Consider the following 12,254-nt stretch of genomic DNA (forward strand, 5'->3'; position numbering starts at 1 on the left):
ATATATAACAATGAATTAAGTGATTAATAATAGTAAAGTAGATAATGTATTAGAAAAGATATGTAAGTAATGTCTAAAATATTGAAAAATAATTTAAACCAACATAATGAACTGTATGAAAGAAAGACATATATGACACAATGGGTCAGGAAGTTTTTATTAAGTAGTTTTTTCTCTTGCACAGTAATCCTATGTAGGAGTTTACTTTAAAAAGTTTGCATACTCCATGCGAAATTGCATACTGTATGTACGTAATGCGGTGTTAAACATTGGAATGTGTTATAGTACTATATTAAAAATATTAAAACAAAAGACAACAGGTAAAAAAACAAGGAACAAATAAAGTATAAAATACAATAACTGAAATGATGCTATTAGAACATGTGGTTAGGGAAAACAACTAATTATTTAATTCAAAAGATAACAAGAATTAAAAGTATATGGAAATAAAAATAAAACTGTCCAGATGTGGGAATCAAATATAAAACTAGGATAAAACATAATTAAATTAATTGTTATTACATAAGAGGCACAATTAGGGTACATATGATCACATTTGGGCTAAATCTATATTAGAGATAAAGTGCACCAGCTCTTTTTTGTATTTTTCGAAGATTTTGGATTTCTTAAGTGGCCATGTATCTCCTTGCGTTAGGCAGGTTTTTAATGAAATGAACCTTTGTTGATCGTACAAGGTGCAGTCGAAAATTAAATGGTTGTGGATTTTGTCCGCCGCAATTACAGAAATCAGTGTTAGTTATCTAAAATATTTTAAAAGTAGTGTTTGGACGGTCCATGTTTTTATTTTGTTATAATTATATGTGGATTGTAGGAAGATAGTCCGGATGGCGGTCAATAGAAGTATCCAGTAAATAGTAAAAGATAACTATTTATTGTAAACCAACGCTTGGCCCCACTTTGCAAGGCTTCGTGAAGGCTGTCTGATTGTAGAACACAGGGCGACTGTCTTTACTATCATTCATAGCTTAATTTCAGAAAATCCCTCTTAGACATTACAATTAGGGAAACTATTTTCACCATTGATTTTATACAATCCAAAATTTCGGCACTTAGTAACCATTTAACCTCCGTTATCGCAAGAAGAAATTTAAGAACGTAAAAAATATTTTACAACTCAATAGTTGTATACTAAAAATTTATTCATCTCTGAAAACCGAGAAAAAACGTTCTCTTATCTCTAAATTCAAAGCTATCCTCCTTACTTACTTTTTTTAAAATAATTTATTTGTTGTTATTTACAACTGTATACACCTATACACATCAAGTAAATTTGCTGTAAGTGATATTATGATGTGATACAAACATGTGGAGAATCTACCCATTGATAGAACTTCAAAAACATTTCTAAAGAAGATCTTGAGACCATCTTCTTTTCAGACGCCTAGGAGGATTATTAGGTAGAGAAGGAGAAACCAGGTTAGAAACGAGTTGGTTTGGGTGGTTGGGAAGTTTATCATGGAAAAATTGGTATCTGGTTCTGGCCAAATCGGCAACATATGGGACATTGAGGTCTTGATGGATGATTTGTGAGAAAGTAGAGAGTATTAAGGATTTTACGAAGGATTTTGGACTATCAGGATTGGATTCGAGAGGAATTCGATGGTTTAGTTAAGCCCCATACCACAACTCCGTATGTCCAGATAGGCCTTATAACAGTCATGTAGACCAGTCTTTAGTAATGGATTGGAAGTTTGGAACGTTTGTCTAGTAAATGTTGTAATAGTCGACGAGCAGTTTCCTGTCTTTTCAGTCTTGTATGAGTATTCCGCGTCAGTCGTTTGTCCAGATTTCCTTACTTATTTAACCACAAAAATTGAACCAAAGGGAGACAAAAACTGGGTCCATAATACATCATCCACCACCCTGCCGTCTAATATTTAAGCAATATTACATATACATTAACAATAAATAGTCCACTTTTACTATGTTGATGCCTCCACTGACCGCCACCCAGACTATATATATATATATATATATTTGGCTAAGTAAGTATTTCAAACAGAATGTTGGAAACATGGACATTTCCATCTCGCTCCAGATAGAATAATACCAACCATAGGTAGTCGTCAATTTTGACTAGTAATTATATGTAGTTGTCATTAAAGTAATAAAAATTTGGTGTGAAATAACTCCCCCCCCTTCCCCCCCCCCGGTGCTCTTAGACTAAAAGATAAGAAGTAATTTTAGATTCATAAAATTATCTTGAAATAATCTCAAAGCTAAAATAACATATTAATTTTGATTTTCAAAACTTTTATCTTATCTTTCTATATCTACTATCTCTATGGGAGAGTATTAACAAGCGTTGTTCCTTACTACGGTCCCCAAGCAGAGGTTAAAGACCCTTCAAGAACAGGAGGTTTGTTTGAAATTTGTTTATCTCTCTAGCTAGTGAAGCAAGCGGAAGCAGGCAGCTGTAATATTATTAAAGTTACGACATTGTACACAGTCTATCTAAACGAAGAACACTTTGTGGTGGGCTCAATTATGCTACTATTTAATATATGTCCTTTATTGGAAATTAACAAAATATAAATTGTATATTGGTGAGTGAGAAACCAAGTAGAATCTGGCTAGATATTGGCTAATAAGACGTTTTTTGCTAAACCATATTTTTTTTTTTTTTCTACTCTTCGTAGTACAAGAGCCCAAGAGGAGAAAAAAGACAGTTATCTCACCCCAATTTTTGATTAATTTAATGAAAACTATGTATAATTAATAGTCAAAATTGATGAGTCTGCCAATTATAGGTAGAGAGAATACAAAATGGCGGCTGTTTCAAAGCGATAAAAAAAAACTAATTTTTCATTCGGAGCTCTATATCTTAAAAAGTAGGAACAACACAAAAAACCTAAGAGAACATTATATATATATATATATATAACATTTTATATTCCATATTGTTTCCTCTAACTTCAGCATTCAATATGCCTTACTATAACTGGGTGAGTCAAAATTATATAAATTTGTAACTAAATTCAAAATTATAAATCTAACAATGTAGTTAACTGAGCATACAATCTTGTCAGTTGTACATTTAAATTTAGTTACAAATTAATATAATTTAGACTCGCCGAATAATACTGGTGCATACAATATCATCGACGTTCAACTAGAAGGACATACATGTAGGAGTTAAAATCCCCATATTTTTAATTTTTGGCCTTATGGCAATATATGAGATTTAAGAACATTTTTAAAAATAACTAGGAAAGGAGGGTAACCCTTGACCGCCTAGTGACAGATCTACCCCCATTTAACAAATTATACAACTATTTATTTTTAAAAAAAATTAATAGAGAGAAAATTTAATTCATCTACATTTTATTTGCACCCATGATAATTCTTTTTAAAAACAATTTTCAAAAAGTGGACGTATGGACTTTATTAATTAAAATAAAATGTAAAATATACTAATATTTACATAAGTAAAGCAAATGCACATGGAAGTGAAAATAAACCTGGGTAATTTTGAAAAGTTTTTAAATTTAATTTACTCAAAATATCAATAAGAAATTTTTGTTTGGTGAATGATTCCCCCACTTTTGTTTTTCATAATCCACCGATATTTAAGTAATCAATCAACAATCTCTTCTCACTGCTTCACAAAATTTAAAACAACTTGCAAGAAAACTATATGTAACTGAAAAGAAATTAATTGTAATAAACAAATAGAATAGATAGAATTTTCGGATATTCTGGGTTTTGGTTACAGTGGATCTTAAAAAGCGAATGAACACTATTATTTTGGGTGTCAAATACCATAACAATACAATGTAAATTGAAGGTTCATTCAAGAATTGTTTTAACTGCATACAGAACTCAAACTTTATAATGCTTCAATTCCGTAATTCAACATACGTATGATATTATAATAACTACGAAAATATATTATAAATTAAATTAATTACGTATATAATAAAAAAAAATACCCCTGTATCATATACAAAAGGTTTAGTGATCACCGTGTAATATTTTATTTTAAATATAAGCTTTAATAAACTTATTTTTTTTCCTGCTTACACTATATTGCAAAATATATTATAATCTGAACTACAGAATACGTATAAATTACAGTTATATCATTTAAGCAACGAGTAGTACGAGTACAATTAAATGAACAGTAGTGTAATTTGTAAAATGAAGGTTGGTCCTGCGTTAGGCGGAAAGAGAATAGTTATTAAAATAAAATAATAATTAAATAAATTAAATTAATTTCTTTCTAGTTATGTATTTTTATAATAAAGATATGTATGTGTTTAATTAATTATATAATAATTGGTAACTAGTTCGTTCCTAATTAATTGTTTGTTTTTATTTTTTTTTTTACGCTGATATTTTTTAAAGATAATAGCATTTATTATTATTAAATTAATTATATAACAAGAATAATGAATATAAGCTTGTAATGAATACTTAGGATTATACAGCTTGAACTTGTATGACCTACCTCACAGGAAAACTAATTGCTACGCAACGGACTGAGACGTGTTCTTAGCACGTCGAGAACATGCATAAAGAACATTATTATAAAGTGTTGAAAATCATAAAAGAAGAACACTGGGGATAATTTAAAAGGTCAGACTCGTTTATGAGCTAATGTATAATTTTTAAACAATTAGATCGCTGAATATCAAATTTACAATAGATAAAAAATTGATAAAGAACATATTTGTGAGATATATCATACTGCTATGTTGTATCAGCCATTTTTCTGCTGACATAACATCGAATTTTTCTGAAAGTACCTATTAAGATATAAGATATCTTTTCACTATGAATTATGAATTTTACATAAAATAAAGCAAACTCCGTTTAAATATCGTTAGGTAACAAGAAATATTGCCACTAATTTGTTATCAGTAAAATGTGAATTTTTAACATATTTTAACTTTTTATCATTTATATTGTTAATTGTAATTTTATTAAAATATTTCTACAAGGAAAAAAAAAGTATTCAGTAAAGCAAGTATAGGAAAATATTGGCAAATAATAATAATAATAATAAAAAACCACAATATATTAAGGAAAAAGAATTTAAAAAAAAACAATATTTTTTCTATTGTGTAATATTACATTGTCTTATATTTGGACAATGGCGATAATAAGTTATGTATTTTTTTTGGTAAATAATGTATTAATAATAATACTAATTATCCAAATAGCTCAACTTTCTTCATTGAAATATATTATATGCCTAACGTTTTGGCCGATCATATAGGGCAATCTAAAATCTAGCAACACAGCCTCATTGATTTAGAAAACTTAGCAGGCTATTATTTTCAAGTCAATTTAACACAGTTAAAATAAACCCATAATTGTATAACACTTAATAATAATTTCTGTTCTTCATAGTGATATTTCACTAGTTAATAATGCTAGCTATAATAATTTCATTTCCTTTTTAAGTATTTTTACCATTATACAGCAAGAAACTTAAAAAATAAAAAAACATAAATTATAAATGATGAAAAAATAATTACTAAAATATGAAGATAGTCTACAACTATTTATTATCCGAGGTTTCGCCCACTTTGTAAGGCTTCATCGGGAATAAAAAGATACAGAAACAATTGAGAATATTTTGAAATAGTAAGATATCTTATCTTTATCTTACTTATTTATATCTTATTTGAAATTATACGGTCAATCATTTATATATATATATAATTACTAAAATATGTTAAATATAAAATATATACAATAAACAGGTTTTTAAGTGATGTAGTGACGCCCGTTTTCTTCTATTTCTTTGAATGAACCGGTTTATAAATTAATTTTAAACAATAACAAACATATAAACGATATTATAAGCAGATTTTTTGGAACTGAAAAAAAACAACAACAGGCATTTTAGATTGAATAAAATTGCACTGTTTATATATATTTTATTAGAAACTAATTTATATTTTAGCATGGTTATTTTTTTTTTTTTTAGATATGAATTGGGTCAAACCAGAGACGTTTAAATAATAAAGATTTGAAGAAGTAAAAAACGGTCGAATTTGTTCTAGAAATGTTATAATTAATATAGCATCATAACCCTTTGGAAAATATCCAAATTTGATTTTGGTATGAAATAAAAATAATTAGCCTTGATTCAAAATACAAAATCAATCATCATACCCATAAACCATAAACCAACATAACCAAAAAGATGGGTTTTTTCCAAAATACCCGTGTAAGTTACGGTCCAAGGGGCCTATATAAGTTGAAATACAAAGAACCCTAGCGGTACAAGAGACAAGAACTTACTGGACAGGGTTGAGAGTTTCCAGCCACGCTTTCTTCCATTTTTTCCTCACCTGTTTTCCTGACAAAGGAGTGAAACCCGCGTAGCGAACAATACCCTCCACCTGTTATGCCCCCATTTTCTTTACACAAGATTCCTTCACTCCATATAGAAAAGATGTTTCCGAGTCTGATCCTTTCATTAAATCCGAACGGTCGGTTTTTCTCCAAAAAGAAATTTAGTCAAAATAATTGGAGAGGTAGCTCCGAAGGTAGATGGAAGAAGAGATAGGAAGTGAGGAGTAGGTGGATACGCCCACCGGATGGTGTGTAATGGTACCTCGCCGGAAATGTAAGGAACTGATGGGATGTTCAGATACGGTAAGATGTATCGTTAAAACAAAAAAAGAAATTTTAGCAAAAAATAAAAGTATAATGGTAGAATGCTTAAATTTTATTTAAATATTAAGATTTTGACAGTGGAAATAAAAAAAAATTTAGATTGACTCCATCTTCCACATTTACATAGACAGGATATATTATGTAACATATGTAGGCGAGCTAGCCAAACCTACACATTTAAACCTACCTGTTCCTAGAGCATTCTTCATGGCTGGCAACTCTTCAAAGCGCTCGAGAAGTCACTACAAGTGGACCAATTATTAATGTTTGAAGTAACACGATTTTGATACAATATGATTTATAGAGCAGATTTTGTCAAATAAGATTAATTTATAATTGAACCATGTTTTTATCCAAAGTAAATTTAGATTAACACGCCTATTATTTATTTTTTTAAAAACTTATTTATCCATTCAAGTGTTTCCTGTAACCGGTTTTTTTTATTATATTTTCCTTTTAATCAATGTGTTAGTCTTATTCTCGTAAAATGTATCTAGTTGTTTGTTCTTGGTAGACTGATCTACTACTGTGACTATGATGGTCTGATCTCACATTACCGTCTAATATTGAATTTGTTTAGCGGGTCACTGAAGAGGATCTAGGAGGGTGAATTCCGGAGAGCGAATTTGTTGATCGGGTGAATTGAATAATTGTGAAAGGGTGAAAGTGGAGGAGCAGAAATGAGAAAGAAAAATAGCAATGAATGAAACGTTTGTATTTGTTGTACAGACCGAAATGGATTGTAAAAGGAAACTGTAGGGGTGAAAAAAATTGTTTATTATATCCTATTATTGTTTTTTTTATGATTATACCATGTATGTGTAATGTATATATGTCCGATTACGGATTGATAAGTATGCTGTGTGAGATAGCAACCTAATGTATTTAGGCAGCATAGATAAATAAATAAAGTATTTCTCTCTCTCTACGATGAAGTGGAATATTACGCTGAAAAATCCCAATAATTACAAAATAATTTAAAACATTATATTTGTTTATACATATAAAAGGGAATGGTCGAAACATTGTCCACAATAAACTTTTGAATTAAAGGACCGACTTACTGGTTGAGCAGTGTTGTAGTTATTTCTATTTTGTAATAAAAATTTTTGCTTCGCTCTTTATAGCATGTATTGGTACAAAGTATCGGTATGTATTCAATATATGTAACCAAGTCATAACAATAAAGTATTTGCAAACGTTTAATTTGGACTAAATACAATAATTTATGTAAAACTATCAATTGTGTCCAATAAATGTATATATATCCTCAAATATAGCAATAGCATTACCATTGCCGGGTCGGCTAGTAATTAACATAGATTAATTACCTACAACGACCAGTGGCATATCCCACTCTCCTTCAAAGGAGTAAATTGTTAATAATTTGAGACTATCAACAACGCTTTAATACTAAATTGAACGAATCTGAACTTAATAGTAGACGGATAGGCCGCACTTTTTTTTTTTAAATGAATTAATCAAGTAGAGGAAATTAAGATCGTTTTTGATTAGTGAACTTTAGGGACTAATGAAACAACCTTGATTAAAAATTTATTAAAGGCTGGATCCCCTACCTGCATCTGGATTCCTCATTAGTCTAACGTAACTATCTCCTTCTTGGGCGTAAAAATAAAAAAAAAAAATCGATCTAACAGAAAAATAAAACATTTAATAAAATTTAAAAACACTTTAAGTATAAAGATAATAAGAATGTAGGAGCATTAATTTGAGTTTTAATTGAAGCCCCATATACTATCAAAGGCTTGAGCTATATCTAGAAATACGTCAGCTACAAATGATGTTATGCTGAATATAGTTATGAATGTATGAAGATGGTAAAAAAGGAACAAAAAATAGTTTTCTTTATTCACCCACGTATCACCCCACTTTACAGACTTTAAGGAACGGGTTTTAAGCGACTGATCGGGTTTTGGGTGATAAAATAGCCATTACCTAGAATTTAAAAAGGTTTTAAGCTCCTTTGCCTACAGCTTGCACATCTGCAATGTTGCTATGAGGAATAATAATTTTATTTTATTTTTGTTTACAAAGAGGACTATTTTCAATTTCATGATTCTATCTAAAAATATTTTTTGATTCATTGTTAGGCTGCCGCCGTTTGACAAAAAGATGCCATTTGGCTTTGACTTGGGCTGTTTCACATCGCCTACAGCAGATCTTGGCAGGGTGTAAATGGGATTTAGCATATCAATGTAATACGCTTGACGTGTGCAAGATTAGTGCGAATGGTCTTTAGGATATATGGCATTACATTATTCATTAGTTAAAGAGAACGGTTTGGTGACCATTTCAAATTGTGGTCACACCCTCCCATCCTTGAGTTGCCGCTGAATTGAAATATTTGGAATTATAATACAGTCGGCACCCTTTGCTAATATCGAAGGAAACAAATGTCTTAAATAGTCGCATTCCTTTATGTCTGAGTATTTGCTAAAATAATTTCAAGGTTTATACAAAGTTACACGTGCATTAGATGTTAATTCATTTATTGATATTTTTAAAATTATTATTTCTGTGTCTATTTAATATTATTAATAATTATATTAAAAAAAAAAAAAAACTATAAGAATAACCGATGATAGTAGGTTACAAGTAGTAAAAAATAAGATATTTAATATATTCCTAAAAAATTATACCCCAAAAAATTAATTCAAAATATGACACAGACGACATGACAGAAAACGAAATGGTAATATTAAAAAAAAATCATACATTCAATTAAATAAAGGGATTATCTGCAGATATACAGAAAATCGATCCTATAAAGTGCCACTTATGATCAATCGATTTTATCGAAAAAGTTGTTTCGTACGACTTGAGTAGTTATAGAGGTAGGTTGTTTAGAAACAAATTTGGCAGACGATATTTTTTTGAACTCGGAGGACCTCAAAATATTTATTTCTATCGGAAACTTGAATTTGAAATTTTACACTTTTGCAATACTTCCCCTTACTATATATTCCATATATAGGTAAGTGAAAGTAAAAATTCCTCAATGGCCAAGGAATTAATCGCCTAGAAAAACAGAAGCCGAACCTAACCTAAAAATTATTCCTTGTTTCAAAACAAACATACTTCTCTATATAAATATATAATAAATACTTATATATACTAAAATTTAAAAAATATATAAAATATCATTAGATTTTAAGGACCTGTTTCAATATTGCAGCTTACAGACTAAAAGTAATAGTTTCAAATAAAGAAAAACTTCCCATTTTATTTTATTTTAAAATAATTTGTATCATTCTGGAAGTTTAGACGGCTCTAAGTCCTTAAATTGGAAGAGTTGAAGCTATTAAAATTTTTGCGACTACCGATGATACGATTGAAAATACATTTCTTATCTGAGGAACACTAGAGATTCTTTTGTATGTCCTAATTATTTTTATAATTTTAAGTCAAAATTTGAGGAAACAGCTGGAATCCCGTAAAATACCCTTGGACCAGATGCCTGGAACGCAACAGATGTTTTTGAATGAAGAGGCGTGTGTAGCTAAGAGTGAATGATTGAAAGAGGTGTAGCTTCCGGATAAACCAGTTTGCGAGCGACTGTAGTAATGAGTAGAGAGTTTCAGTCTCATTCCATCTTGTCATTTAACCATCAACAATTAATGTTGTTCAGTTCAATCCCTTCTTTTTCCTGTTTTTTTTATTTTTATGGAGAGACTAATCCGTGAAACGAATCTTTTTTAATTTTCATCCATTACAGCTCAAAACTCATTCCAGCAAGAAATTACAGCAATGTCGTACAATTTCGTATTCGTAACAATTAATCTTTTTTTTTTATTATCTCAGCACAATTCTGAGACTTGATTCTATTTTAATTATTCCATCCCCCTCACTCACTCTTTTTTCATGATCTAAAGCAAAAATAAACTTAAATTATAAAAACCTGTTTTTCTTATTAAATATATACTAGTTTTACAATGAAATGTTAATTTCTTAACATACAATTCATTTAATGGGTTAATATTTTTTTTTTTAATATTGTATTTGCTAAACATTTAAAAAATAATCTGTTGTATACGCATCACATAACAGGGATATTCATGATCTTTAGTTTAACATGCTAAATGGAGAAATATTTCCTGCTTTAACCATGTTAAAACGATATAAAATTTAACATGGTTGAGAATCTGTTACTAGAAACGTTAAATGGAGAATAACATCACGCAACCAGCTGAGCTCGTCACCACTTTATTTGTCGACGTGTTAGGTTACTTGCTCGTAGTTTGTGTTTTGATTGTGTCAGTAATGTTTTGGATGTTTTTATAACTAATAAAGTAATGGATTACAATAATAATAATGTAATAACAGATGCCAATTAGCTCATCTTGATTCTTTTCCTCACAAGTTAGAAGATCAACAACACATTTTACATTTAACACATTAGGAATACGCATAACGTATATCCAAAAGTTTTGTGTGGATTAATAGGCTCGTGTTTAAATTTGCTCGGGTGCAAAATTGCTAATTTGTGATATTCTAAAACAAAATTTTAAGAAAGAAAATTGGGAATCTGAAAAGATCTAGTGATGTCAACTTTTCCTGATGATTCTCTTTTTTTCTCCTTCAGTTATTCATAAAATTCTTTAATATTTTATATTTATCCGTTGTTTATTATTATTAACAATGAGAACTGTTTATTTTTTCAAATAAACAAAATTAGAAGTACTATAGAGGTAGATCATCTAAAAAATCGTCATTTAAGCCCCGTCAAATTATGCCGATGAGAATAAGAACTAGATGATATATAAGGCATTTGAATTGTGATTGTACATGCTGAGTTTAATCAAAATCGTTGTTTTCCATAAAATTGAAAAAAAAAATGCGAAAAATCGATTCTTTATAGTTGTACTTCCGGTCGGTCGATTTTATCGAAATGTCCTGATATTCCTGGGATATGTCCGCCTTAAATTTGTAATTTCAGATTCTTATGAGATTTTATTTTTGAGGAAGGCAGTTCACATAACATTACACTCACACACAGACCCTTTTGCGAGACAATATAATTTAGACTCAAAACATTCCGTCGTAAATTCGAATTTGTAATTTTTCAGGATCGCACAACTTTCCCTTTCAATATATTCCATATATTGGTAAGAGAAAGAAACGGGGTCATACTGTATTAAAATTTTAAAACTATTTCATGTCTTGTGAGATATATACTCACTTCGGATCTGACTGAAAGATATGAGCTAGGAATGGAAGGATGACATTTTGAAAAAAAGTTTGTATATTTTTTCACACAACTTCCTTAATTTTTAAAACTTTTAATTTTAGACTAACTTACACTATCAACTATCATATAAAAACAAACTATTTATAACCTTCTATACACTCAGGTCAGACTAATTATTAATTTATTTCAAATTGCATTTTGGTCTAAATTTTTATTTATTCCATAATTAAAATTTACATTAAAATTAATTGTAAATTGTATCAAAACATTTTTCCCATATTTTTCATTTATGTAACCGATCTAGCCCGAACCCGATATCATTCCTTCCATAATAAACTCCCTAAACACCCAAACCCACTCGTTTCTAACCTTGCTTCCTCTTCCATTCCTG

The 12,254-nt window shown here is 29.5% G+C and overlaps 1 protein-coding gene across 1 annotated transcript in view; it reads right to left on the reverse strand.

The window, feature by feature from the left end:
- The window catches only part of tkv (thickveins), a 158,100-nt gene that overhangs the window by 36,349 nt on the left and 109,497 nt on the right, over window positions 1-12,254 (reverse strand). The window lies entirely within an intron of this gene.

Source organism: Halyomorpha halys, unplaced genomic scaffold (genome assembly GCF_000696795.3).
Source record: "Halyomorpha halys isolate HHAL.00 unplaced genomic scaffold, Hhal_1.1 Scaffold433.1, whole genome shotgun sequence".
Lineage (NCBI taxonomy): Eukaryota > Metazoa > Arthropoda > Insecta > Hemiptera > Pentatomidae > Halyomorpha > Halyomorpha halys.